This window comes from Cupressus sempervirens, chromosome 8, assembly GCF_028749045.1.
Source record: "Cupressus sempervirens isolate cs-2001-9-10 chromosome 8, ASM2874904v1, whole genome shotgun sequence".
NCBI lineage: Eukaryota > Viridiplantae > Streptophyta > Pinopsida > Cupressales > Cupressaceae > Cupressus > Cupressus sempervirens.
This window is the reverse complement of record NC_143125.1, coordinates 753202255-753228233: the sequence shown is the minus strand read 5'-3', so window position 1 is coordinate 753228233 and position 25979 is coordinate 753202255. Positions and strand designations below refer to the sequence as shown.

The window sequence follows — 25979 nt, the reverse complement described above, 5'->3', positions numbered from 1 at the left end:
AGTAGTTAGTCATGCCCTTTAGATTGACCAATGCATAGAGCACTTTTATGTGGCTTATGAATGAGGCACTAAAGAATTTTTTGGGCAAATTTATTATTGTCTATTTGGATGATATTTTGATTTTTAGTAAGTCTCTAGATGAACATTTGTTTCACATTCATAACATCCTTGAAAGGTTGAGGAAAGAGAAATTCTCGATTAATTTGAAGAAGTGTAGCTTTGTCAAAAAGGAGTTAGTTTATTTGGGGTTTCTTGTATCAATTGAAGGTCTTAAAATACAGCCAGAGAAGGTGAAGGTCATCCTAGAATGACCTACTCCAAGGTTCTCCATTGAGGTGAGGTCATTCCATGATTTGGCTAGCTTTTACAAGAAGTTCATTAGGAATTTCAGTAGTATATATGCACCCCTAACTGAAACAATGAGAGGGGATAGAAACTAGTTCAAGTGGACTACAAGAGTTGCAAGGAAATTTGAGTTTATGAACAAGAAGGTGATGGAGCAACCTATTTTGGCACTTCATCATTTTAAAAAAGTGTTCCAGATGGATTCTGATGCTAGTGGTAGTGCTATTGGGGCTGTGTTGAGACAAGAAGGTAAGCCTATTGCCTATTTTAGTGAAAAATTGAATGATGCAAAGAAGAAGTTTTCTAGTTATGATTAGGAATTCTATGCAATAGTTTGTGCCTTAAAGAAATGGAGGAATTATTTATTGCAAAAAGAATTTGTCTTGTATATTGATCATCAAGCATTACAATAGCTAAATAGCCAAGGTAAATTGAATCAAAGACATTTGAAATGAGTAGATTTCATGTAAAGATATACATTTGTATTGAAACATAGAAGTGGGAGGTCTAATAGTGTTGCAGATGCATTAAGTAGGAGATAGTTGTTTCTAATAGAAATGCAGGTTGAAGTGGTTAGGTTTGATGAACTCAAGAATCTATACCCTGAGGATCTTGACTTTGTAGAGTCTTGGAAGGCTTCTAAAGAACCTATCACTCTAGACATGACCAAGTGACTTACATGATCTAGGATGGTACATTGTTCAAGGGAAGTCAATTGTGTATTTTAAGGAATTCCATGAGGGAGAACATGATCAAGGAGAAACATAGTGGAGGGATGGAAGTATAGTTTGGTCAAGATAAGACCATCTTCATTGTCAGTGAACATTATTTTTGGCTTCAATTATCACATGATGTGAAGAAGTTTGCACAAAGTTGTCAAGTATGTCAAACAACCAAAGGAGTTAGTCAGAATACTAGAATCTATTAGCCATTATATGTTCCATCAAAGCCCTAAGAGGACATAACTATGGATTTTATTCTTGGATTGCAAACGACACAAAGGGGTAATGACTTAGTATTTATGGTGGTTGATAGGTTCTCCAAGATGACACATTTCATTCCATGCCACAAGACTCATGATGTAGTGTATATTGTAGATTTATTTTTCAAAGGGGTGGTGAGGCTACATGGTCTCCTGTAAAGTTTTTTTTGACAAAGATACAAAATTTGTTGGGTACTTTGGGAGACTTTGAGGAAGAATTTGAAGACATAATTGAAGTTCAGTTCTGCACATCATCTATAGATTGGTGGACTAACAACAGTGGTGAATATAAGTCTGGGCAATTTTCTAAGGTGTTTAGTTGGAGATAAGACCAAGGGATGAGATTTAATTCTACCACAAGTATAATTTTCTTATAATAACTATGTGAATAGAATTACCGATAGGTCACCATTCCAATTTGTGTATGAGAGTAGTCTGAGGATTGCACTATAGCTAAAGAAGATGGAGAAAGGAGATAGGACTACTTTTGAGGCAGAAGACTTTATTGAATATGTCAAAAACCTCCAGGAGGTACATGCACATATTATGAAGATGAACCTACAATACAAGGCTAGAGTGGATAAAAAGAGGAGACATAAGGAGTTCCAAGTTGGTAATTTGTTTATGGTGTACTTGAAAATGGAATAATTTCCAGTAGGAACCTACAATAAGTTGAAGATGAAGAAATTTAGTCCTTGTAAGATTTTGAAGAAACTTGATTCAAGAAATGCATATGAAGTAGAGTTTCTAGATGGATCCATATTTCCCTTGTTTTCAATATTGTAGACTTAATAGAATATCATGAAGATGGTGCAGAGGAGGAGTTGATAATCGAGCCATGCCCCATTCCTACTTATGAGAAGGAGGAGATTGAAGAAATTCTAGATAGTTATGTTGGGAAGAGCACTAGAAATATGTAGTATGAGGAGTACCTAGTGAAGTAGACAAGACAACCATTGGAAGATTTGGCTGGTTATCCAGGATAGAGGTTTCTTGTTTGGGTTTTTCTCTACCAGTTATAAAGTGATAGGGTCACTTTTCAATTTACCTTGAGCATTTGATACAGGAGCATCCAATTGATTAAGGGCATGTTAGAAATGTTTAGAATAACTAAGGGGGTGGGGGGGGAATCAGTTACTCAAGGTCCATATGTACCATTTGAACTTTTAAACATAAACACTCACTGTTTAGTCTATCCTGTTGTTTCTCGATCTTTACTATAATAGAATTACTATCCTAAATATAACTTGCTTTGCATAATAAAAATATAATCAAATGTAAAACATGAAAAGAATTCAACACAGATTTAACACTAGGATTTTTATGTGGAAGCCCAATTTGGAAAAAACCACCAGCAACATGTCACTAGTTGTCACTCTTTCAAAGTGAGCTCTATTAGGATTCAATCCTATTAAAGGTTCGAAAACACACTATTAAATGTGACCTTGTTAAAGGATTTAATCACCCTATTATGTGTGGCCTTCTTAGAAGACTTTGATCATTCCACTAGAATGCCATCTAGTTAAAGGAATTACATAGACAATTAAGTTAAAAGTATTTTAACACAAACTCTTTACAATGATTAGAAATAAAATAGTAGGTTTGATCTATATGATTACAACTCACTTTGCAAGTTTAGATCTTTGTTTGGTTCATGTGCTTACTCATTGATAAGTTATCCATTGTCATCTCTATCCTTGATTTGATAGGAAACCCTTCAAGCAATCAACCTTCTCTTCTCAACAACATTTAAGCCTTCTACTCAAATTTACTTATCAACATCAAGATTTGTGTATGAAACCTCTTTTAGCTTCACATTCACTCACTTGTGCATTTCTGATCAACCTTCTTCTGTATGTGTCACTTACATACACCTGCACCTACATTCTTGTCATTTTTTTAATTTTGTACCTCTTTGAATAGGTAATTCTTTCTTTACCATTTTCAATCATCATCATAGATCTTATGGTTTTCGATTAGGTTCAACATAATTCATTGTATTTGTCCATCTTCTTGATCATCTTCTAGAAATTTTTTTGGAATCTATCTGTTAGGTTTTTACCTAATCCTTGCCTAGAATTTAATGATCCAACTCATATTTCTTATCTTCTTCATGGTTTACATCTCCCAATAAATCAACTGAGTCACCTAGATCTCAAGATTTCCTCAAATTCATTCTCATATTATTACTCAACAATCTCTAAATTCTGACACTCAGTCATCATTGAATTACTCGGTCATTGTAAAATATTGTGGCTCAGCATCAACTATCTTTCTTGATCGATATTGTTGCTTGCTCAACACTAAATTTTCTTAGCACTAACTATGGGTTGTTTGACACTAGTATCACTCGACATTCCTTATCCTTTTACTCTATTGATCAGCTTGGCTTAAATTCCTTGACATAAACAATCACTTTTCTTTATCAAAGTCTATCTAAACAAATGTCCTTTGTAACTTCCTTTTCATAACACAACCTTTTCTCTAGGTGCTATTTCTATGAGAAATTTCTCAAATCCTTTTCATCAATCAAATAGATATGACATTTATATTAGGTATCAATAAGTCTTATCAATAGATTTGACATCAATGACAAAACAACAATTGTTCCAACTGTAAGATTCTAATATAGCAATCCTCTATCACCCAACAATATGCTTAATTTTAGTTTATTTTTAATGTGTTTGTATTTTTGGATACCCTTTTAGGCCAAATAGGGATTCCAACTCTCATAGTTCCATTATTGGTTTTCTGGGTTAGTTTTTTTTAGCACCCCAGGATGCACCAATGTAAAAAATAGCTTGTTTTGTAAATAAGCCATAATTATGATGAGTTAGAATGTGAAAATTAAATAAATGATTATATTTTTAATTTAAATCATTCTAGAAAAAGAATCAGGTGAAAAGGCTTTACAGGTTGAAAGTTATTGCAATTTTAAGTTGCTAGGAGACCCCCTAAGAATGCTTCAAACTCAAATTCGAGGCACTAAATAGCTTTGTACGAGCCAAAAAAATAGGGGTTAAGAAAATATCATCCATGGGGCTATAGATCTCTTTGAGAGATTTCAAAAAATATAAGCATTTCATCAATTAGAGTCTCAGATCAAAAGTTATGCCTCCTAGAAGTCAGACTACCATTTTTGGATTCTTCTAGTTTTACGCTTACTTCTAACATGTGTTCTAGAACTTTCTTCTTTTGCAATGGATGCAAAATGATATTCTAAAATCTATTCCTAACTCTAAACCTAATTCGGGTTACTTAGGCCTTTTCTTTCATTGTAAAATAAGTTTTTATGGAGTTTGGGGGAAGGTATTGTGAGAAGAGTTTTTTCTCTAGAATCTAGTAACATTGTAAGCCCATAGGGCATGCATTTGAGTTTATTTTTGTTGTACTAACTATAATAGCATATCATTTATGATAATAAAATAATCCTTTTCCTATTGTGTTCATTTTGTCTTAGGTTGCACCCTCATCAGACACACATACTCTCTCTCTCTCTCTCTCTCTCTCTCTCTCTCTCTCTCTCTCTCTCTCTCTCTCTCTCTCTCTCTCTCACACACACACACACACAAACACACACACACACACACACACACACACACACACACACACACACACACACACACGCGCGCGCGCACATTTGCAAGAAGGTGGGTTTTCAAAAATTATGTTGCAAGGTTATGGAAGTAGGCAATTCACAATTATTTCCAAGCAATGGGAAATCTATTTTCCCTCTATTTCCTAGCAAAGAAAAATGTCTCAAAAAATTATAAAAGACAAGATAAATCAAAGAACAACTCTAGCATTTCAATTAGTTTAATGATCTTGTACCACTAGAAATAAATAGATCATCTTTTCTTATCTTTTATCTAAATATCTTGCATGAGATAATGATCTTCATAAATTAAAAGCCCCCTAACATCTGACATTCCACTTCAAGTTCATATTTGATCCACAACTTGACTTAACTCCTACCCTAATATCCACTAGACTAAAGGCAAGAACTTTGGCAGTTACACCAATTGTTGAAATGGTCTTACTTTGCACAATATGGTAACATTATTAAAAATTTTATACATTATTTTTTTGCTCCCTCATGATTTAATGGTGTAGTAAATCCAACCAAACTCGCTATAGGATGGATTCTAATTCAAACTTTCCCTTTATCTAAGTCTTGAGTCAATTAGTTAGTCATGCACCCTTATCTAATTTGAGACTTGTAAATTTTGTAATTCTTGAGTCAATAAGTCATTCAAAAATTGCATCTAAGTCTTCACTTACATTTGTTTTGAGCATTTGTAATTGATTGGTCTACATTAAGAAATTTGGTCTAGACAATTTTGCATTAAGGGAACACTGGAAACAAGGAGCCCATTGACATTTGTGAAGAAAAATTGATCTAGTTATAGAAGAATAGGTAATGTATTCTAGTTAAGGGTATATGTGAGCATGACCAAGGAAGATAACAAAAACTTTATCTATCCCTAGATTGATATTTATCTAGATTATTACTTAATGTCTTAATATAGCAAGAAAAGTGAAGATTGTAGATAAAAGATGTGGAATATTAGCTACTATGTACAAGATTTCCCTAAACATTTGTTTTCAATCATCTTGTCTTCCATTTTATTTAGGATTAACCTCACTTTTTCTTGGAAATTCTCATGTAGATGACTTGTCCCTTCATCTATGGTTTCCCAATGGATGAGAGAAATTACTTGTTAGATTTCCAAGGAGACACGATTATTCCACTAGAAGTAGTTGGCTTTACTTGAACAAATTGATTATCATTTAACATAAGGTGGAGATAATTGAACTTAGGACCTATTACTTATACACTTACTCTTATTCATACAGTTATTTGTATTTTATGTACATATGTCTATATTGTAGACTTTAATATATTAATCTAGATAATACATGAATTGTACTTACTCATTCACCTTACTAAATACACATGTTTGCTACATTGATTTATGCATTTCCACATCCTTGTTTTTATCAACAAGTCTTTGGCTAATCTCAAAGCCCCAAACTTGACATCAAGAAATGGTTGAAATTTTTTTTAAAGAAATTGTTACATACTTCATTCCCAACAAGGGAAAACTAAACACATATATACAATTTATTACCATTTCCATAAATATAAATTCATTTTATTAAATTTAGTTTATATTACTATTAGAAATATGAGGCAAGCAAGGTTACTGAGAAGGGAGGGGTGAATCAAGAACCAATAAAACTTAATCTTATTTCACCAATTAATCCTTCATATAATATTCTAATCTAATTGCATGCATGATAGAATGAAAGAAAACAAACATTCATAAAAATTTGACACAAGATATGGTGACCCAAAAACCTTCCAATTAGAAAGAAAAACTAGGGTGGGGCTAATACCTACAAGCTTTACTACTGTAGTATAAAGCTGGACTATTAAGGCTTACAATTGATCACTTTTGATGATTTGCCCTATTAGGAGCAATAAGGACTATGAGGTTCACATTGTCAAATAATTTACAAAAATACAATGAAGTATGCACTTGGTTAGGAGATTTATCAAAGTCTATTAAGTCTACCCTGTTAACGGATTTAATTAATACACTATTATTTAGAGTGGAACCTGATCAGATCTCAAGTGGGAGATTGTTAGATTGTGGTGACTGATCAGAAAAGTACTATACGTACTTCATAAATTCTTTGGGGTTCAAGGCATCACCCCAAAAAAATAATTTGGGCCCTATTTTATCAAGATTTTTGGGCCAACATTTAATTCTTAATTATAATCCTAGAGCAGTAAAAATACTTGTATAAAAAGGCTTAGGGTTAGGGATCGTTTCATAGTTGTGATGCAAAAATTGGTTCTTGCAATGATATTGAGCTGTAAGGGATTACAGATTGTAATTAGGTTGTAATTACAAGATCATAATAATATCAAACTTTCTTTTTGGTGGATGTAGCCCAAGGATTGGGTGAACCATGCTAAATCTTGATTTCTTGTATTCTTTTCTATGTGATCTATTATTTTCTGATATTGGTTACATTTGCATCTAATTGTTATATCTGTCCATAGTTTAATCCTAACAAGTGGTATTAGAGTGAGGTTGTTTTTCATTTATCTTTTGTAGAAAAATATCATAGCTGAGGAGTGATGGTAGATTAGGGTAAGCTGAGGGTTGATAGGTTTAATGAGAAAAACTTCCAGTTATGGAAGATGGAATTGGAAGACTATCTTTATCAAAAGGATTTATGGAAGCTATTAGAAGGAAAAGCCAAGAATTAGTGATCTATGTCAAAAGATGAATGAGATCTTTTGGACAGAAAGGAACTTGGAAGCATTTGATTATGCTTGGCACCGTTGGTGGCATTTAATATTACAAAAGCAAAGATGATAGAAGAATTGATGCAAACTTGAGCAAACATGTATGAAAAGCCCTCTGCTTCAAACAAGGTATTTCTCATGAAGCATTTATTTAATATGAAAATGGCGGAAGGTGGATTTGTTGTAGGTCATTTAAATGAGTTTAATACTATTACTAGTTAGTTATCTTCTGTGGGTATCAATTTTGATGAAGAAATTAGGGCACCCTTGATTTTTTGTTCTTTTCCTGACACCTAGAATGGATTGGTAATGGTTATGAGTCATTCCATTCTTGGATCTAGTACCCTAAAATATGATGATGTGATCAGTGTTGTTTTGAGTGAGGAAACTCATAGGAAAACATTAGTTGGATCTACATCAGGAAGTGCTTTGAATGCACAAAGCAAGGGTAGAACAATTGAGAGAGGAATTGATTTTAGAAATCATGAAAAATCAAGAGGAAAGTCAAAGGGGAGGAGGTCTCAATTGAGAGGACCAAACGATTGCTGGTATTGTGGGAAACTAGGGCACAAAAAGAAAGATTGTTGGAATCGAAAGAAAAATGAAGGAGATAAACTAGATGGAGACAAGGAGGTAAATGTGGTAAGTAAAAAATCTGAAGAGGATGCTTTGCTTCTGTCTTTAGAAAGTGTTGATGATTCATGGGTTTTAGATTATGGTACTTCATTTCATGCTACACCTCATAGAGGTTATTTCATTGATTATGTCCAAGGGAATTTTGGACTTGTTTATTTGGGGGATAATGAATAATGAACCCTGTCAGATTGTTGGAAATGGAAAAGTTAAGATTAATTTACAGAATGGGAATCATTGGCTACCACATGAGGTTAGACATGTTCAAAGGTTGAGTAGGAATTTAATTTCAGCAGGGCAGCTTGGTGATGAGGGTTGTGTAGTTACTTTTAATGATAAAATTTGGAAGGTTTTAAAATGTTCCCTTGTAGTAGCAAAAGGTGTTAAAGTAGGAACCTTATATCTTTGTATAGGTCATATTTTTCCTTCTACTTTAATTGTTTCACAGAAAAATCAATGCTTAAGAACAGTTGCTTCTGTTGAGCAGGGAGAAAAAATAGCTACTGTAAATTCTAATATAGTGTTGTGTCACAATAGACTTGGGCACATGAGTGAGAAAGGTATGAAATTACTTCATTCAAAGAAAGTTTTACCAAGTCTAAAATGTGTTAATATGGATTTCTGTGAAAGTTGTGATTTTGTGTTCTTTCCCTAAAAGCTGGAATGGCTTGGTAATGGCTATGAGTAATTCTATTCCTAGATCTAGTACCCTAAAATATGATGATGTGATCATTGTTTCTTTGAGTGAGGAAACTCATAGAAAAACATTAATTGGATCTACATCATGAAGTGCTTTGAATGCACAAAGTAGGGGCAGAATGACTGAGAGAGGAAGTAATGGAAATCATGAGAAATCAAGAGAAAAGTCAAAGGGGAGGAGGTCTCAATCGAGAGGATCGAATGATTGATGGTATTGTGGAAAACCAGGGCACAAAAAAAAAAAAGATTGTTGGAATCGAAAGAAAAATGAAAGAGATAAACTAGATGGAGATAAGGAGGTAACTGTGGTAAGTAAAAAATCTAAAGAGGATGATTTGCTTCTATCTCTAGAAAGTGTTGATGATTCATGGGTTTTAGATTTTGGTGCTTCATTTCATGCTACACGTCATAGAGGTTATTTCATTGATTATGTCCAAAGGGATTTTGGACTTGTTTATTTGGGGGATAATGAACCCTGTCAAATTTTTGGAAAGGGAGAAGTTAAGATTGAGTTGTATAATGGGAATCATTGGCTACTACATGAGGTCAGACATGTTCCAAGGCTGAGTAAAAATTTAATTTCAGCGGGACAACTCGGTGATGAGGGTTGTGTAGTTACTTTTAATGATAAAAATTGGAAGGTTTCTAAAGGTTCCCTTGTAGTAGCAAAAGGTGTGAAAGTAGGCACCTTATATCTTTGTATAGGTCATATTGTTCCTTCTACTTTAATTGTTTCATAGAAAAATGAATGCTCAAGAATAGTTGTTGCTATTGAGCAGGGAGAAAAATAGTTATTATAAATTCTAATACAATGTTGTGGCACAATAGACTTGGGCACATGAGAGAGAAAGGTATGAAAGTACTTCATTCACAAAAAGTTTTACCAAGTCTAAAATATGTTAATATAGATTTTTGTGAAAGTTGTGTGTATGGAAAACAAAAGAGAGTGAGTTTTGTGAAGACTGGGAAGGAAAAGAAAACCGAGAAATTAGAGCTTGTGGATACAAATGTATGGGGACCGACTCAGGTATCTTCCCTTGGTGGCTCTCATTATTATGTTACATTTATTGATGATGCAACTAGAAAATTATGAGTTTATTTTCTTAGACATAAATCTAATGTATTCCAAACTTTTAAGAAATGGAAATGTTTGGTTGAAAATGAGACTGGTAAGAAATTAAAATGTCTCAGATCTAATAATGGTGGTGAGTGTTGCAATCATGAATTTGAAGATTATTGCTCCACTAATGGTATTCATAGATTAAAAACTATTCCGAGGACTCCATAGAAAAATGGAGTGGTTGAATGCATGAACAAGACTATAATGGAGTGCGCAAGGAGCATGAGGTTACATGTTGGGTTGCACTTACACATGTGGGTGGAGGCTATAATTACTACTGTATATTTGATTAATAGAGGTCCCTCTAACCCTTTGAGTTGTGTGATTCTAGAGGAAGCATGGACTGGTAAGAAGGTGAGTTATTCTTTTCTCAAAATCTTTGGTTGTGAAGCATTTGCTCACATAGATTCTGAAAGTAGAACCAAGCTAGAATCTAAGTCAAAGAAATGTGTATTTTTTGGATATGGCATTAATGAATTTGGTTATAGGCTTTGGAATTTTAAAAATCATAAAATTTTAAGAAGCAGGGATGTCATATTCAATGAGAAAGTGTTGTACAAAGATCTATTGAAGCAACATGAGAAGAAAGAAGATGATTATGTAGTGTTGGATGATACTTCAAAAGTTGATGGTCCAGCCATTCTTCATGATGTGCAACAACCACAAGAAAAAATACCACACATATCGGTGAATGTTAGACAGTCAACAAGGCAAATTAGACCTCCAAAAATATTTTCTCCCTCTTTGTATTATATTTTACTTACTAATGCTGGTGAACCTAAATGTTAAGATGAAGCTATGCAGGTGGATACTGAGATTCAGTGGGAGTATGCAATGAAAGATGAAATGGACTCTTTGTTGAAAAACAAGACTTGGGATTTATGCAAGTTTCTTGTAGGTAAAAATGCTTTACAAAATAAGTGGGTTTATAGGTTGAAAGAAGAGGAAAGAGGTAAGAAAATATTTAAAGCCACGTTAGTTGTAAAAGGATTTGCATAGAAAAAGGGCATTGATTTTGATGAGATATTTTCTCCTGTTGTTAAGATGACTTCTATCTGTACTGTTTTAAGTATTGTGGCTACTGAAGATTTGCATTTAGAGTAGCTTGATGTTAAAATAACTTTTCTTCATGGTGATCTGGATGAAGAGATATATATGGCTCATCCACAGGGATTTGAGATCAAAGGTAAGGAGAACTTAGTGTACAAATTGAAAAAAAGTTTATATGGCTTGAAGCAAGCACCTCGACAATGTTATCTAAAATTTGACAGTTTTATGGATGAGCATGGATATAGCAGGTGTCATTCAGATCATTGTGTTTATTTTAAGAGGTTGGATGATGATAGCTACATTATTTTATGTTTATATGTTGATGATATGCTTGTAGTTGGGTCTAACATGGATCATATTAAGGGGTTGAAATGCTAATTAGCACATACATTTTCTATGAAGGATTTAGGGGCAGAAAAAAAAAATCCTTAGTATGAAGATTTGTAGAGATAGGAAGAATAAAATATTAACACTATCTCAAGCTGATTATGTGGAGAAGGTGTTGCAATGTTTCTCTATGAAGAATGCTAAAGCTGTCAGCACACCTTTACCTAGTCATTTGAAGTTGACTAAGCAAATGTGTCTCAAGACACAAGAAGAGGAGGATAAGATGTCCAAGGTACCCTATGCTTCAATGGTAGGAAGCTTGATGTATGCTATGGTATGTACCAGGCCAGATATTGCACATGTAGTAGGAGTTGTTAACTTAGGTATATGAGTCATCCAAGAATTTAGCATTGGAATGTAGTAAAATGGATTCTTAGAAATTTGAGAGGAACACCCAATAAGTGTTTACACTTTGGTAGCTCTACTACTGATTTACAGAGCTATGTTGACTCAAATTTGGTAGGGGATATTGATACCAAGTGAAGTACTACAAGTTATGTCTTTACTATTGGTGGGGCAGCCATGAAATAGGTTTCTAGGTTATAGAAGGTTAATGATCTATCCACTACAGAGGCAAAGTATGTTGCTACTATAGAAGCAACCAAGGAGATGATATGGCTTCAGTTCTTCTTAGAAGAATTGGGACACCCTTAGAAGGATAATTATTTATTTATAGATAGTCAAAGTGCTATTCATCTTGCAAAGAATTCATCTCTACATTCAAAGAAAAAATACATACAGTTGCAGTACCATTTCATTTGGTCAATTTTGAAGGATGGACATTTAAAGATGGATAAGATACATATAGCTGACAATCTAGTAGATATGTTGACAAAGGTAGTAACAAGGGAGAAGCTGAACTCCTCTTCAACTTCAGTTAGTCTTCTGGACTAAACATGAATAAAAGAATAACATAGTCAAGGGTGGTTTGATCTAGTGGGAGCCTCATGGAGTAGCAACATAGTTATAGGATTAGTCTCCAAGTGGGAGATTTTTATATTATGGTGACTGATCAAAAAAGTACTATACATACTTGAAAAAAAAAAATTGGGCCCTATTTTATCAGAATTTTTGGGCCAACATGTAATTATTAATTATAACCCTAAAGCGGTAAAAATACTTGTATAAAAATGCTTAGGGTTAGGGATTATTTTATAGTTTTAATGTGATAATTGTTTCTTGTAGCGGTATTGAGCTATAAGGGATTACAGATTGTAATCAGGTTGTAATTACTGGATCATAATAATATCATACTTGTTTTTGGTGGACCTAGCCCAGGAATTGGGTGAACCACGTTAAATCTTGGTGTCTTATGTTCTTTTTTGTGTGATCTATTATTTTTTGATATTGGTTATATGTGCATGTAATTGTTATTAATGTTTGTGGTTTAATCCTAACATACACCTATTAGGATGAACTAGTGGTTGATCTCTAATTTGTGACTTTGATTTGCTAGTTGAGATTCCTTGAATTGTAATGATCACCTTGCTATGATAGATAAATATTTTTTGTCCCTTATATTGCTTGTAGCCTTCTTAATTCACACTTTTCTTATTCCATGCTCATGTCCTTCTCATTTGGATATGATACAATGCTTTACATATATACCAATCCAAACCACAACTTACTGAAGTTGGCTATAATGCAAGTTTCATCAAATTCCACAAAGTCAACCCAACAATTGTAACTCAAGTTTTGAAGAAAAACTTGGTGAAGTTCTAATACTCAACAACCACTGTCAACACTCGACATCATCTGGCACTTGGTTAACAAAGAGGCTTGTAATGATCACTTCCAAATGTAGAACAAGATTTAGTGTGCAAAGAACATTAACAATAAGAGAAACATTCACAAACTAAAACTAAATTCACACATAAGCTTAGACAAAGAAAGCAAACAAGAAATGCAAACCTCAAAAGAGAAAACACTCCATGCTTCCTTGATTTTGTAGATGTGTCCTTTGATGTGGATGTATGCTCAATTTCTTTCCTAATTTCTTCAATGGTGGAGATGGGTAATGGCAAATTGGTAGCCTTGTGAGCTCTCAATTTGGCATTATAAGGTTAAGATTGATGACTTTGGTTCTCAAAATAGCATGGTAACTTTAGCTCAAAGATTTTGTTGAAATGGCTTGGGAGGGGATTCAATTTATAGGGCAAGGGGTAGAGGGATGGATGGCTTAGATGCAAGGAGAGATGAAAGCTTAAGGAGGGCTAGGATGAACTCAAAGGAGAGCACATGGATTGTGCTTGTTTAGCACCAATGGGAAGGTGACACTTGTCACAAGGAGGATGAGTGTGAGAGGATAGGATAAGAGGTTGGTTAAAGGCATGATGAGGGAGATTGAGTATGGAAGAGGGATGTAAGAGTCATGAGTGGGCTTGTAAGAGTCTTTTATGGTTTGTAAGAGAACTCATGGCTTGGTGGTTGGGATATTTTGGAGAGGGGACTTTGATTTGGTTTAGGAAAGTCTTAAACTTGTTTAGGGAATGTGACAACATTAGAGGGTGGATTAGGCTTGGGTTTAGGATTAGATTAAGGATGTTAGAGATGTGCAAGTGGATGGCATTAATGAGGTTGGGTGAGTTAGTGGCTAAGCTAGGTTAGTATGGGTGGATGGGGTGGATTAGGCTAAATGGAGGATTAGGGATAGGTTAGAGGTTTTTAGATTTGAGGATTTTATTTATCAAATAGATTTATTCAATAAATGGGGATTTTTGGAATTAGTTAGGAGAAAAAGATTTAATTGATAAATGATAGATTATTTGATTTACCAATTTAGGATTATAGATGATTAATTAAATTAATCAGCTAGGAGATGGCAAAGGATTAATTAAATAAGAATTTAATTAATGATGCCTTTAGAGATAACTAAATAGGATTACTAAAGCAGTGTAATCAAATTTAGGTGTCTACACCAAGTAGCTTGAACTCGGTAAGCATTGTGTGACTTGGTGAACACTACAAAACTTGACATATACTAAACCACTCAGTTAACACTCCATGGCTTGATCAACACTAGATTCACATTGCTAACACTATGAGATCGATAGACATTGGATAACATAGTTAACACTAAATAACTTGGTTAACACTATGTAACTCAGTTGATAGTGTGGAGCTCGGTTAACACTAGAGTTTTCATCATTTGCATTGAATAGCTTGGTAGACACTGCTGCACTTGGCATAAACTATATATAGGTTCCAAAGCTTGGTAGAAACTAAGAAACTCGATAGTAACTATATAGCTCAATAGCAATGTAACCAATTGACTAAGTGTGAGTCACTAATAGATAAATTGACCTTAATATCAATAATCTCCTCCTTTGGCATTAGTGACATAAATATAAGTATCATCCTAAAAAATAAATACTCAAAATTATAAGTCAAAACATTCTTTTATCACCATTCTATGTCTACAACTTGGTAACATACTCTATTTCAAATTTTTCAAAATTGCTTTTGTAAAAGTTTTTTCTGCTTATCTGTTCATGTGTCTATATAATACTATATTGCTCCCCCATACATATATTCTTTACATGCCTTTACATATACTTCTCTATCTTTATACATATATATACTTTCATCTATACTTTTCCCCCTTTTTGACATAAATTCCAAAGGTGTATACTATATGTTAATACCAAAATGTGACAATAATTCAAAGTGTACCTTCAAGATTAATACCATTTTCTTGTCCCAATTTTCTTGTAGCACCATACTTTCATGCATAGCAATTTGAACTTTTGCTGATAATTCCATCATGTGATCAACTATGGAGAAGTTATTGTCATGGATGAGTGTCTTAGCATGTGCAATGTGTGTTTGCAATGCATCCATGTTTGGAAGAATCATGCATTGAATTTCTACAAGTGTGGCCTTGATCTTGGCTTCTTCCTTTAATAACTCTACTTGCAAGTTTATCAAAAATTTGATCTTTGAATAATGAATAGAACTATAGCTTGGGTCAAGTGACAACTGGTGTGCACCTGCCTTCATCTCTTCATCTATCTTTGATAGTTTATCTTTAATTCCTTGTGTGAATATAGATGTATCACAAAACTTAACAAATAATGAAGTGACATTATTTATAGATGTCTTCAATAAAATAATAATAGTAGACAATTCTACTTGGTTTATTGCAATTTTATGTGCCACTTTTTCCAATACATTGTTCTCAAACTTTCTTTCTACTCTTTATAGCCTTATCTTGTCCATTAAAGTCTTCATTGAATTTTTAGATAGCTTCTACTAACTAGTCCAAAATAGGTTGTGTATCATCAGCCTCAATACTCAGTTCATTTACGAATATATCCTTTATATCTTCAAGCACTTGGGTTTTCTTTCTCTTCTCTTCTCTAAGCTTCTATTTCTTAGCTCTCTTTTGCAATAATTCTCCTAGGGTGTTCATTTGATTAGGAGTGAGGGTAGAAATATCCAAATTTGGAATGACTATATCCTCATCTAGATGAATTTCTTCTTCTTTACCCTTACCCTTATCTAAAACTTTAATACTCAGTTGAGACTTGTTCTCAACTGTCATTGTACTAGCTATGGACACATGCGGAATAGAAATAATAGTAGAAATTGGGGGGCTAGCAACAAATGTAGATATGACACTAATAGTAGAAATGCCTTGTTGCTACATGATTAAACTTGATGATGGAGGCACTTGTTGTGTTGTAGATGAAGTGTTGGTCACTTCAGTTAATGGAATACTTAGCTGAATGGGTCCTAAGCTTGGTTGGGTGCTTGGTGTTGTAGTGGTAGCCATAACCAACTCAATAGAAGCTTTCTTTGAGCTAGATTGCACTAAGTCTTCTCTTAGAGAATGGGGAAATGAGGCCATTACTACTGCTACAATCTTCTCTGCATCAGTTTCCTCAATGCTTGGAATCTTTGGAAGACTTCCTCTAGTAGCTTCCTATTCTTCCCCCTCATCATCTAGGTTTACATCATCTACTTCATCATCTTTTGTTTCCACATCCTCTTCCTTATCATCATCATCATCATTTTTGCCATTGACATGAACAACAAAATCACTAGGTTGATGTAGTTTGTAGATGTTCTTCCATGTGTTTGTGGCATCCTTCACTACATATTCAATGTTTTTGAGAAGTATCATACAAATTCTTAATTTGAGAGTAAACCTCTGTTAATTCTCCTTCAAAGATTCTTTCACCTCCTTTTCATGGAGACCCAACATGGGTTGCCCCAAAGTCTATTCAAAGATGTCTGTTGTAGGCTTCTTTGCATGCTCCCATCTAGGCTTAATTGCTTACATAAGCTCATTAGGAATTTGCTAAGTATGCTCATCAGGAGAATACTTCCATTTTCCCAATTTGGTCATAATGGTGTCTTCAACCTATCTTTTCTCATCTACATTCCTTGATTCAGGTTTGAGGAATTTGAATCATGTCATGCTAGTCCCTTCTTCCAATTCCTTTAACTTTTCTTGAAGTGTAGGTGTAGGCCTTTTGAAGATAATCTGCTTAGCATCCTCTTCACCTAACTTCAATTCTTCCTGGACTTTGGTGCCCTTCTTGTGAATACAATAGTGAATGACTTAACAGGTTTGGTTATGATAACCTTACCTTTCTTCCTTATAGGATCTTCTTCCTCAGATTTGGTTTCCTCATCTTCATCCTCTACATTATCTTCTTCCACATCATCACCTTTTCCTTCTATCAATAAGAAAGTAGAACTTGCTTGTCTTTATTTTTCTATCCTCTTTCTTCCTTTGTTAACTACTTGAGGAAGCTTAATTTCAAGTTCTATTATTTCCTTCTCTTCTTCATAAGTCCCAAAATAAGGTGCTTTTTGATATTGTCAGCCTTGTATTTATTTTCATCTTTAATTCTTCCCATGTTCATACAGTTCTTGGCAAGATGTCCAAGTTCTGTACAAATGAAACATCTTTTAGTGGTATTTCTTTTCCTCGTGTGATGTTTCACACAGTTTGCTCCAATGTGCCTAAATTCACTACAGTAGTGACATCTACACCATGTGTTGTAGCCCCATCCAAATACTTCTTTCATAATCTATTTGTTTGATTCAATTTCTTGGTTTTGCATCTTGTGTCCTTATTTCTTGCAACTCTAGCATTTTCATTCAAATTTAGATTTCTCCTTGCATTCGCTTTCTCTATGTCCATGCTTATTGCAATTGTAACACTTTCCAATGAATTTTTCTTTACCATTACTCCAACATTTGTTTGATGTATGACCTATCTTACCATAATGATTGCAAGTAGGCCTTTGATTCTTTTAAGCTCCTTGCTTGGATGATTCGCCTTTTTCTGTATAACCTAATCCTACTTTACCTTTGTGTCTATAATAATTTTTCTCATTCAAATGATTCATGCTTTCTTGAGATTTCATCATCCTTTCATTGGTTTTCTTTTCAATGTTTAGATCTTTCTGCAATGTTTCATTTTCTGACCTTAGATTCATAAATTCATTTGCATTTGTGAGTTGATCAATGAAGTCTGCTTGTTGAAGGGATAGATGTTGAATTTCATTTTTCTTTTCTTCTATCTCTTCTTTGGCTTTGTCTTTTTCTTCCATGACTTCACATAATCTCACTAATTGAATTTCTTGTTCTCTTTTCAGCTTTCTAACTTCTTCTTGAAGATTAGAATTCTAATCTAATACGTCTTTGATTTCTTCATCAGCTTCATCTAAATTTTTTTCTAGATAGATATCTTCAATTCTTTCTTTAGTGTAGATATTTTCATTCATTTGTATTGCAAGATATTTCCCTCTTTTCAATGATTGAGAGAGTTGCTCCTTTTCTTTCTTTAGTTGCCCAATGGCCAATTCAAGATCCAACTTTTCATTATCAATAACCTTATCTGGCCTGTACACCTCCATTGCCTATGATCTTTGCTCAAGCTATTAAAATTCTTCTATAAGAACCACAAAGCTCTGATACCAATTGTTATAAATATGAGGTAGGCAAGGTTACTGAGACGGGAGGGGTGAATTAGGAACCAATAAAACTTAATCTTATTTCACCAATGAATCCTTCATATAATATTCTGATCTAATTGCATTCATGAAAGAATGAAAGCAAATAAACATTCATAACAATTTGACACAAGATATGGTGACCTAGAGACCTTCCAATTAGAAAGTAAAACTAGGGTGGGGATGATACCCACAAGCTTTAGTAGTACAGTATAAAGTTGACCTGTTAAGGCTTACAATTGATCACTTCTGATGATCTTCCCTGTTAGGAGAAATAAGGACTATAAGGTCCATCTTGTCAAAGGATTTACAAACATACAATGAAGTATGCATTTAGTTAGGAGATTTATCAAAGACTGTTAAGTCTACCCTATTAAAGGATTTAACTAATTCACTTGTTAGGATGAAATAGTGGCTGATCTCTAATCTACAACTCTGATTTTCTGGTTGAGATTCCTTGAATTGTAATGATCACCTTGCTATGATAAATAAATTTTTGTTGTCCCTTATACTACTTGTAGCCTTCTTTATTCACAGTTTTATTTTTTCATGCTCATGTCATTCTCATTTGGATATCATACAATGCTTTACATATATACCAATCCAAACTAGAACTTACTAAAGTTGGCTACAATACAAGTTGCATCAAATTCCATAAAGTTGGCCCCTAAAGAAAAAATATGTGATGTTCTGATACTCAACAACCACTATCAACACTTGGCATGATCTGGTACTCAGTTGACAAAGAGGCTTAGTTCATATTGATCACTTCCAATTAGCTTGAACTCAATCAACACTATGTGACTCGGTGAACACTATGACACTTGACATATACTGAATCACCCAGTTGACACTCCATGGCTTGGTCAACACTAGATTCACATTGCTAACACTGTGAGCTTAGTAGACACTGGAGAAAATGGTTAACACTAAATAACTTAGTTAACACTGTGTAACTCGTTTGACATTGTGCAACTTGGTTAACACTAGAATTTCCATCACTTACACTAAACAACTTGGTAGACACTGGTACACTTGGCATGAATTGTACATAGGTTTTGAATCTCAGTAGCAACTATATAGCTCACTAGCAACATAACCAATTGACTAAGTTTGAGTCACTAATAGACAAATTAACCTTAATGTCAACAATTACTACATCACTAAAATATTTATTTAGCCATATTCATTTCTGTGCACTCTCCAATATATTCATCAAATTGATACATTAATAACACTTATTAGTGAGTGTATTCCTATATATATCCTAAACATTTATATAATGTCTTCATTCATATTCATGTGTATGTTGTTTACCCTTTTCCCACAATCTTCGTCACTAAAATATCAAGATTTAAACATAAGATTTAGGCTATGATTCCTTATTCCTTTCCCATTAAGGATCAACTCAACATGTGTATAAAGAAGAGATCAAGTTTCTATAGTCTAAGATTTGGAAGCATTATTTCTAGATTAGATATTGTGAACATTTTTGCATCAATATTTTGAATCATGCTCCATGATTCATCATCAAGTTGACAGAATGCTATCATGTGCATAATTTATTATTATTGTGTATTTAAAATTAATTTATCATATTGATTTTACATATCTCTATAATATAAAAATTTAGGTCAATATGACTACATTAAATATAAAAAATATTTACATGCATGAAGTAAATGAATCTTGATTTACACATTCTTTTTTTAATTAATGTTTTGCACGAATTCTATTAACATGAGGGAGAAAGGTACATAACCATTATGTGAAACATTTGACAAATAATACTCTTTCTTTTAGATAGTTTTTAAATAGGTCTCTTAGCACCATATTAACAGCCTTCTAAAAGTAATGCTAAAGCTTTATTAGTATCTATTGCAAAATATAAAGCAAACAAGTAGCGGTAAATTAGCCTTCTAAAAATAATGTTAAAGCATTGCTAGTATGTCCTCCAAAATAGAAAGCAAAAAAAGTAGTAGTAGTAGACTTAGGAAACCTCAAAAATAATCTTACACATTCTTAGTAAACGCATTTGACAAATGATAATTCCTTCTCTTAGCACCACAATAATAGACATTTAACTACATTAATAGCATTTTAAAATTAATTTTAAAGCATTGCTAGTATATACTGTAAAATAGAAAACAAAATAAACAATGCTAATCTTTGACAACTTGAAAGTAGAGGCATAATAAAGAACGGATTATAGACTTTGATTTCACCAAAAAAACATAGATTTTACTTCCATAAAAAAGATTGAATACTCCAATTACAAGACAAAATATTGTTATATTATTATCAGTACCAAATAAAAAACACTTAAATTTCAATGTCTACAATAAATTTATATAGATAATTTCATATCTAAAATTACATATCTTTACTTAATTAGTATAGGCCCACTTATATATAATTACATTTACACTTATATAATTTGCATTTGGTAATTGTATTATCTAATATCTCTCAATCCATATCTTCTCCATGAATTTAGATTAATTGTTTTTGATAAATATAGGTTTCATTTTCTAGCTGGGATAAGCCCACGCAAAAATTATTCGTTCTCAATATCATTTACTTTGAAAAATCACTTATTTACAAATTGTCTCTATATGCATTTTGACCCACCAATATCCAAAGAAGACTCTTATCTTTTCTTAAATTTGCTTAGTTTGACAACCATACAGAAAAAAGATTGGGATTGTTGAATGAAAATGATGGAAATGATCTTTCCCCGCAACATATGGAAAGAAAATTAAAAAATTTAGAACATTATTTTCTTTCTTTCAGGTAATTTTATATTGCAAGAAGTTCAACATACTCACTCCATATTGTCCTCTAATTCAAGTTTCATTTTCTTAAAGTCTTGAGTCAATAAATCAGCCACAAACCCTAATTTGATCTAACTCTAACGAGCTCCATGAGTCAATATGTTAGTCATAAACCCTAGTCTAATATGAGCCTTCTAAACTAATTATTGGTATGTTGGTGTCCTTTGCATCTCCACCATATACGACTTGGCACATCAAATTTGAATTCATTGGTGTCTTCACAAACATGTATTGAAACAATTATATATATCTTCACTTCCCCATGTAACCATATAATTGTTGCCTCTTATATATATATATATATATATATATATATATATATATATATATATATATATATATATATATATATATATATATATATATATATATATATATATATATAGAGAGAGAGAGAGAGAGAGAGAGAGAGAGAGAGAGAGAGAGAGAGATGGTTTGAATCTTAGTGGGTGACATTTTTCTTTTTATCATCATCTTTGCTAGTTGTATTGAATTGATTGAATTGCAACCCTTTGACAAATATATATTAGCTTATTTAACATATATGTTTATTTTATTTTATATATTTTAAATTATTTTTAACATTATATTTAAATTAATTTAAAACATTTTAAAAATGAAATAAAACATATGAAGTTTTTTTTTTTGGATTGGTAAATGGCCAAAGCCTTTATATATAAAACATATGAAGTTATAAACTAGAAACTTGTTGAAAATTAATTTGATAGTATGTATTATAAAACATATGAATTAAGAAATTTATTCTAAATTTATGATTTTTACATAGATTACTTATTTATGCTATTGTACATTTAGTGTAGCTTAATTTCTTTAAAATATTTATTATATATTTTGATAAAATATCTAAATTTATTTCAATTATTTATAAATAAAAATTGCAATTGACAATCAAAACATAGAATTAAAGGAATTAAAATGATTAAACCGTAATAAAAAATTGAATAACATATAAGGTTGGATGAAAAATTCCAAGCTTGATTACAAAACTATGAATCTTAACATAAAACAAACAAATAATATGTCTCATAATCAATTATAGTTTACTATTTACTATTTTATTTATTAGTTCCTTATTCAAAGTCTTTGAAGATTAATTTATTAAAGAAATAAAATTATGACACTTCTGTATATTGGAATTGTTGAAATAACAAGAGTTTGATCCAATAAAAGACAATTCATTATATTTTATAATCTAACAATGTATGACTTTTGTACAAATTTATTTTAAAGTAGCTTTAATTCAATTATGATTTTATGAATCTTCAAGTGCATCTAATTTAGGTTGAATTTCAACTCAACTTAATATTATAAAACAAAAAGATTATATTCAATTATATATTATTGAATGCATTATCTTGAATACGGAAGTCCACAAATAAATTTTAAAAAATAAATTTAATTTATAAATTAAAATAATATTCATAAGGAAACAAAACAGACGTAGACTGCCCGATTATAAAGTCGGCGCGTGTTTTATCCAAGGGAAGTTTTGTACAGTCATCATGGCTTCCGCTTCATTCTGGCAGAACCTCAGTTTTGCCCTGGTAATGCTCGTGCAGATGACTCATCCCTTCATCAATGGATGCCCACCCGATGAGAGAAATTACTTGTTGGATTTCAAAGGAGGCCTCGTCGATCCGGCCGGTCGGCTGTCATCGTGGCAGGGCTTCAATTGCTGCCAGTGGATGGTGTTCGTTGCGACTCCCACTCAGGCCACGTCATCAGCCTTCGTCTCAGAATCCCCTTCACTAGAGGTTGTTGGGTGATGCAACGCGCTCCCCTGCCCACAGGTGGTTAATTACATAGCTTTTGGTGCAACGGCAAATGGGCCCTACAGAGGTAACTGGTACAATCCCAAAAACCTTAGCGGGGTGATACATCCGTCGCTGTTCAATCTGCAGAATCTTCAGCACCTGGATCTCTCATGCAATGATTTCAACGGTACTCCCATTCCTCCTCAGCTAGCAAAACTACAGAGCCTTAAATTACTTAGCTTGGGATATGCTGGTTTTGGAGGCAAGGTCCCTCTGGAGTTGGGCAATATTACAACCTTGCGCCACCTCGATCTGTCAGCAAGCTATTTATTTCCCTTGCAGAGTGGAAGGTTCGCAGAATGGATACAAAATCTGAGAAGCTTGGAGTACCTTGCGATGAATGATATGAATCTGTCAATGGCAGATGAGGATTGGGGTAATGCCCTCAACAGCTTCTCTAATCTGAGGGAGGTTCATCTCTTTCGATGTGGATTTTCAGGTACAATACCATCTCTCCTCAACCTCACTCACTTATCCCATCTCCATCTTTCATGGAATTTCTTTGATTCCCCATTGCCATCTTGGTTTCAGAATGTCTCGTCATTGGTTTCCCTTGATCTCTCTGAATGTAATCTTAAAGGTTCAATCTTTTCAAACTTTTTGCATCGTTCGAGCCTCAGAAATCTTGACCTATCATCAAACCAGTTGGAAGGAAACCTATCTTTCATTCGATACCAATCCTCGTCAATAGAGAATCTCAACCTCCAGGGGAACAGTTTAGAAGGAATAATTCCCCTTTTCTTTCTAAATTTTACTGAAGTTAGAAATTTGGTTCTTGCAAATAATAACTTAACAGGGGACATACCTCCGTTTGGATCTGTATTTGGGAAGGTTTTAAGACTTTCAGTAATTGATCTTTCGGAAAACAAGTTGACAGGCAATATACCATCCTCTATTGGATGTCTTCCTCGATTGAGAAGCCTCAATCTGTATAGTAATCGACTCTCTGGAGAGGTACCAGATAGTCTTTCAAAGCCCGCTACACTAGAAAAACTGATACTTTCTTCCAATAATTTAACAGGAGTAATTTCTCTGTCGTTTGTGGATAACCTAACTCACCTTCGAGAATTGAGCCTTTCTAATAATAGCTTTACAATCAGCATTCCTTCAAATTGGATTTCCCCGTTTGCCCAGCTGCAGTACCTGGGATTGAGCTCTTGCAGTATTGAAGGTGATTTTCCTGCTTTTCTATCGACTCAATATTCACTAATAGAATTGGATCTATCACATAACAACATCGTGGGAGAAATTCCTAATTGGCTTTGGGATCTTCCCCTTCTTGATACGCTCATTCTTTCCAATAACCACCTCCAAGGTCCTCTGCCCTCGGTAATATCCAACTACTTCTTCATGTTGGACTTGAAAAGAAACAAGTTGCAGGGCTCTCTTCCGTATTTTAGTAATTGGATGTCAAATTACTGGATGTATTTGTTTGACGCGTCGGAGAATAATTTTAGTGGTTCCATTCCTGCTATATTGAATGTTGATCATTTACTCTTGTCAAGCAATAATTTGATAGGAGAGATTCCACCTTCATTCTGCCCAAATATAAGTCGGATTAGAGCTCTCGACTTGTCAAAGAACAATCTGAGGGGCACCATTCCTTCAAATTTGGGAAGCTGTGACAGTCTGTGGTTCATAAATTTGGCTTAGAATGATTTGCAGGGGGAGATACCAGAGCAACTGGGAAATCTGACATATCTTCAAACACTAAATCTCTATGGCAACAATTTACAAGGTACCATTCCTTCATCCATCATCAAGTGTACAGGCCTAAAAGTTTTTGATGTGGGAAGCAACCAAATTCAAGGGAACATCCCCATTTTCTTTGGAGAGCTGAAAAGTCTTCGAATTCTGGGCTTGGCTTCAAACAAATTTGAAGGCCTTGTTCCTGCATTCTTTCCTGAGCTGAAGCATCTACAGATCTCAGATATATCACAAAATCATTTATCCGGACCTATTCCTACAAATCTAGGAAAGCTAGATGCTATGGTCCATGTCTCACACAACGAGGAGTCAGAGTTTGGTCGGCATGGCGGAGGTGGTGGAGATGACTCCAGTTACTTTGAGTTCATTATCTGGGATCAAGTTACTCTTTGGGTTAAAGGGCGGACGACTCCATATGAAAAGATATTCAAGGCATTTACATTCATGGACCTATCCAACAACAATATATCCGGCAATATTCCTCCCGAAATAGGACTTCTCAGGAGACTAAATGCTTTGAACTTTTCAAGAAACAGGTTGACTGGTTCCATTCCAGAATCTATGAGAGCTTTAGTTGAGCTAGAGTCGTTGTATCTCTCAGGAAACAAATTGTCTGGAAAGATACCTCTGGATTTTCTGAACCTCACGTTTCTTGAAGTCTTAAATGTTTCAGACAACATGCTTTCTGGTTTGATACCGCAAGACAAGCAATTTGGAACCTTTGAGGCGTCTTCTTTTCAAGGAAATGCAGATCTACATGGACCTCCATTAGAAAATACAACAAAAGAAAATCAGGATGAAATGCATAAAGGAGAGACAGGGACAGGACCAGAGGTAGAGGAAGAAGAAGAGGAAGAAATGAAGAGGTGGTGGGCAGTATCAGTGGGTGTGAGTTATGGGGTCGGATTTGCCACTGTAATCGCAGTGTTGTGCTTCCGTATCAGCTGGAGAGTTGAATTTTTCAGTTATCTTGATAGTCTGATGCCGCACCTCTTTGGGCGCTGAAGCTGAGAAGATACCATGTTGTGCTAAAAAAATGCTGCACACTTAATTTTCACACAGATGTACTTCCAATGTACATTTTCAATGCTTCCGTT

The 25979-nt window shown here is 33.8% G+C and overlaps 1 pseudogene; it reads left to right on the top strand.

The window, feature by feature from the left end:
- The first annotated feature begins 22863 nt into the window (after positions 1 to 22863).
- The window catches only part of LOC149544618 (uncharacterized), a 3194-nt pseudogene continuing 78 nt past the window's right edge, over positions 22864 to 25979 (top strand).